The sequence below is a fragment of the Dipodomys spectabilis genome, unplaced genomic scaffold (assembly GCF_019054845.1).
Source record: "Dipodomys spectabilis isolate Male_0828 unplaced genomic scaffold, ASM1905484v1 ptg001749l, whole genome shotgun sequence".
Taxonomy (NCBI): Eukaryota; Metazoa; Chordata; class Mammalia; order Rodentia; family Heteromyidae; genus Dipodomys; species Dipodomys spectabilis.
In genome coordinates this window covers 13,818-19,394 of record NW_024872426.1, presented here as the reverse complement: position 1 = coordinate 19,394, position 5,577 = coordinate 13,818, and the positions used below count along the sequence as shown (strand labels likewise).

Genomic DNA, 5,577 nt, shown 5'->3' with positions numbered 1-5,577 from the left:
ATTCCTATGTAAGGCCAGTGTTGTCCCCTGTATCCTCATATTGTACATTTCAACTCTATACCTCATACTCTATATCTAGTATCTTCTACATTGTCAACTAAATGCCCCAGAAGTTCCACTTTGCTTTACTTTTTAAAAAAAATTCTGTCTTAATATTTGAGGTTGGAACGTGTGTGTGTGTCTTTGTGTGTGTGTGTGTGTGTGTGTGTGTGTGTGTGTGTGCGTGCGCGCGCGTGTTTACACAGCTCAGAACACAACATTTTTCTTCATTTCGAATGCATCTTTCAGGTCGTTGTAAGTTGTGGCTAATGGGAGCAGTCCCTTGTTATTTTAAAAATGAAACAGAAAAAGATATTTGTGCATGTACCACAGTTGTTTTATTAGTCTGTAGTTGAACACTGAACATTGACTTATATCTTGGCTGCTCTTGTGAATAATGTGAATAAAAATGAACTACAGATATATTTACGAGTAACTCAGAGAGAAATAATCACATGATTGATGGGTCAGATGATATCTCAACTTTATACTTCTTTAGAAACTTGAATACTACTTTCTACAACGAAAATACTAACCTGTTTTTGGACCAATAGTGTAGAAAATTTCCTTTTTCCCACACTCTCACCAACATTATTACCTTTTAATCAAAGGTAATAAAGGGCAGGTTTTTACTATCTGCAGTATCCTATACTGGCCTTAACTTAAATCCAACCTCTTAAATGCTTGGAATTACAAGCCTTTACCACCATAACTGGTTCCATTGATTTTTGATGAGTTATATTTATGAAGTTGTATCATAGTAATTTTGAATTATATTTCTCTAATGACATCTGCTCAAAAAGCATTAAGGCAGCATAGAAGTTGTATTAAACACAACTTTGTAAACCCACAGGCAATTTTCAGGGCTTTATGGAGAACAAGTCTATTCAGACCTTTTGTCCATTTTTAATCCAGTTTCTGGTTAATCTCATCTTTAATCTCGCTAAACCAGATCAATAATTAATTCAAGGTAGTAGAAAAGAAAAAAATGTAGCAACTCCTAACATTTTTCAGTTTTCAATAACATAGTATTGCTTAAATCATTTTCTGTTAACAATTGATACTATATAACTCAATTTAGTTAGACCTGTTACAAGGCTGTAGTTTATTTATTTTGGTTTCTTTCAGTCTCAAGTAGCTCAGATTTCAAACTGAAGAATAAATGGAAGGAAGCAAACAAAAAAAAAAAAAAAGCTCCTCTCATCCGATGATGCCTGTATAAGAATGAGGAAAGAGTTCATCCTTCTAAGGACCTATGATAGGACAACAAAAAAAAAGAATTTATTCTTCTATGTCTTCTTTATCTTTGCGACGTAACTTAAATGTTGTAAAACACAATATACTGCTCAGATACTTTTATGTTTTATCAGTTTTGCACATTTTCATATGGATTTCACCTCAGTCTACAACATTCCTTCATCATTTTGTCCCTGATATTTTTACACTATCAAGACATAAGATAACCAGTTTGATTTACAGCATGAGAAATTATCCACCTGGCCTCCTTGGAAGCAGAGCATGATCAATAGATATTACTTCTGGTTGCTCACTACATGTAATGGTTTCTGTACTACTTATCACATTCTATTTAGTATTTTAAAAAGATTGCTGGCTAAACTCAAAGCTCATTCCTAGAAGTTTATGTTAAGTGTTTCATAAGTTTCATTCCCTTAATTGTTAAGATAACATTCGCTATAACGCTAATGTTATTACCATTTTAGTGTTGGGAAAAAATGTAATTAAAGGCAGTAAGTGCATGGCCTAAAGACACACACAGTGAGGAAGGAAATGGGAAAAAGTTTCCAAAAGTCTTTCAGCAATACACAAAATGTAGATAAAATCTCTCCATTGTATGACACTCTTAATTCAATATTCATATTGTCCAAGAAATAATAGCATACTAAATATTGCCCATGGTGATTGTTTTCTGTCACATTTATCTTCAACACAGATTGTGTTGGTGATATTGGTTATCATACACAGAACTGAGCTTATACATTGAGGTCCAAAGAGAGGCAAATTTCTTCTGTCCCACAATTCCAGTATCCTATTTAAAAAGTACTAAAATTTTAAATATCAGCACTTACTGTCTTATAAGTATCCAAAAATTAAAAAATCATAAATAATCACTCCAAAATGCTTTAAAATTGGAGATACTAAAACATGCCCCTCTGAAGTAAATTTTCTTCTACTTTTAACGTTATTCTGAAAACCTTTGCTGGTTTGTCACACCTGTAATCCTAACTACTAGGGATATCTACTCAGGTGCCTGAGATTTGTGGATAACAGTTGGAAACCAATCAGGGCAAAAGAAATTCATGATATTATTTTTCAAAAATTTTAATGAACTAGCAAAGGGCCAAGAATGGAGATGTAGCTCATTTAGTAGCTCACCAATGTAGAGAGAAAAGGTCTAGCAAGACCTTGAAGCTCTGATTTCAAACTCTGAGCAAGCCAACACACATGCAAGTGCTTGAGCACATGCGTGCATTCACACACATATTTATTCAAAATACCTTCATATCGGCGTTTTGCATGAATTTCTTTGCTAACGATATTATATGAGTAAAATAAAGGAAATAAACTCTTCCATCTCAGAACATTTTTATACGTTCATATTGTAAAAATACTGTACAGAGAGGTAACATTTACATGAGCAAGGTAATGAGTAAATTTCCTAAAAAGCATTGTTACCTCCTCCTTTATTGTTCCCCTACCATCCCTTCCCTCCCACCTCCACAAGTCCATTAACCTCCTCCCTTTCCCCCCTCAATTGTAAAGTTCACTTTACAAAATAGTTTCTTGTGCATCTCATTGTTACAATGTGTCAACCTGTATCCTTATTTAAGCATTTTGGTTTTTTTTTCCTTCTCCAAAGCAAATTAGAGGAGGAGAGTATATAAAAGATGTAGGCGCAACAACTTCAAATACAGTGAAACAGGTGTTGTAGCATGGGGGAGGAACATATAAAGAAACAAAAAAACACATACTGTACGTTATAAGTACGTGAGAAACAATAGCAAGAAAAAAACCCACTTGTGTCCCTAACTTGGGGTTCATTTCTGTTAACATAACCTTATCTGGTCATGTACACATAACTTTTGACCTTTTCTGCTTATCTCAGACATATATTAGTTATTGAAAATTAGAGAAACCATGTGACCTATGTTTCTTTGGACTTGGCTTACTTCACTTAATAATTTTTTTCCAAGTCTTTCCATTTCCTGACAAATTGGGCGATGGAATGCTTCAGGAATTTGCCTGTCTTCCTTGCGCAGGGGCCATGTTAATCTTCTCTGTATCTTTCCAATGTTAGTGTATGTGATGCTGGATTGAGCACAGAACATTTTTTTATATATAAATTGTAATTGATTTTCTTAAACTAGACAATTCAACAAAAACTAAGTTTAAAAGAATTGTGAAATTTTAGAAACATGTACTTCTTACATAAGTACACAATTAAGAATAAAGTCAAGATTGACATGTCAAAAACAAAATAATTCCAGATACTTGTTGTTCAAGAGATGTGTAGGAGGAGGAATTCAATTATTCTATACAAGGGACATGTCATAATGAACACTGCAGCAAGTGTTAATGTTTGTTAAAAGTTTTAATGTTTTAAATATATTTAATTTTTGGAATTTGCTTATATATGCCAAAACTGGGACTGTTTGGCAGGTCATAATACTTTTCTATAAAGTATTTAAGATTTATGGTAGCAGATAAATACTACTAAGTATGTCCATTTCAGAGTTTATAGAAACTTTACTGATGAGAAGTTGCAAAGTCTTTCTGTAAAGGGGCAGAATAGAGTTGACTATGTTAGCTACACAGTTTCTGTTAAAACTGTAGGCCTTCCTTACTTTTTATGTTAGTGAGGAACAAATGATATAAGCCATATACAAATTATGAGGTGAACTATAAATGGTAATCTTAGTGGGTGATTTAAACACTACTTATAGCCTATAAAATTCTTGTGGAACATAATAATCTTAGCCAGTGTTAAATGTAAAGAAATATGACAATAATAAATCTAATTTGTAGTACACTTCAAATACTGAAAACACTGGTAATTGTTTCGTTTTTTATTGTGTTAATCATTAATATTTAATTATTGGTTTCCTTTATTTGTAGCATTGTTTTCCTTGTTGTAATATAATACAACTTTTTGTAAGTTGTCATTAGGAGGTACTTTGAGAAGGTTACTGCGATGGCCACACAATTTTTTATAGGTGCATGTGAATTTATAAAGAGGAAAATTAAGAACAAAATATGTATTTAAAAATGATCAAATAGAGTCTGATTCAGGAGTGTTGATAAATGTCCACACCTAAAATATTAGCGCTAGGCTGAAGCAGCGTTATTACAGAATTGAGGTCACAAAAGTGAGAGACTGTGTTTTGTTTTGATTTTATTTTTATTTTGTTGGTCATGGGGCTTGAACTCTGGTGCCTGGATGCTGTCCCTCAGCTCAAGGCTAGTGATACCACTTGAGCCACAGCACCACTTCCATCTTTTTCTGCTTATGTGATACTGAGAAATCAAACCCAAGGGCTCATGCATGCAAGGCAGGCACTCTAACATTGAACCACCTTCCCAGTACCTAAGAGACTGGGTTTTAAAAATCATCTAAACAACCTTTGCTTTCTGCTTTGGGTTATATAATGAAATATATGAGTATCTTTTTATGTTTTAGTGCATTGTCATACTTTTCATATATACTAACTTCACCCACTTTATCCTTGTCAAAGTTATGAAATATCTCTGAGAGTTTGCTTCTATGAAGATTGTTTTTTTGTTTTTGTTTTGTTTTTTTGGTCAGGTCGTGGGCCTGACCTCTGGGCCTGGGCACTGTCCCTCACCTCTTCAGCTCAAGGCTAAAGTTCTAACACTTGAGACACAGCGCCACTTCTGGCTTTTTTTTCCTGCTTATGTGGTGCTGAGGAATCGAACCCAGGGCCTCATGCATACAAGGCAAGCGCTCTACCACTGAGCCACCATCCCAGCCCTGTGAAGATTGTTTTTGCATTTATAATTTCTTCTGAGTCATTTTTATTTTTTATCAAAATCACTTTATATTTCATGTTGATGGGTATTTACACAGAGACAGGGATATAGTGGATTAAGTTTACCAAGTGAACATTAAAATTAAGCTCAAAAATAAAAATCAGCCTTAACACATATTTTCATATCTTCCCCCACATTCTCCCTAAAAGGAGACAATATTAAGCATGTCTGAGGGAGGCTTTTTAGCTCCAATTTTCTTGAGCTTCCTAGGTTTAGAATTCTTAAATCACAAAGACATGCTCTAATGGGAGTAAGATTTTTTGGTACACTTTGCCCTTCAGAATGTATTTCTTGTCCTTCCCTTTTCTCGACTACATTATTAGACATTCTTCTCAGAGATGACTCCATCTCCAACTTTTCACTCTTCCTAGGTGGACAAATGAATTTGCAAATCAAGACTCTTAGAAAGAATTTAAGAGCCTGAATCTAAGACACTTCTCTCACACACCATCCCTACAAAGACGCAAGTAC

General features: G+C 34.1%; 1 pseudogene; it reads right to left on the bottom strand.

The window, feature by feature from the left end:
- Positions 1-3,266: 3,266 nt before the first annotated feature.
- LOC122103107 lies at positions 3,267-3,379 on the bottom strand (annotated as a pseudogene).
- Between the last annotated feature and the right edge of the window lie 2,198 nt (positions 3,380-5,577).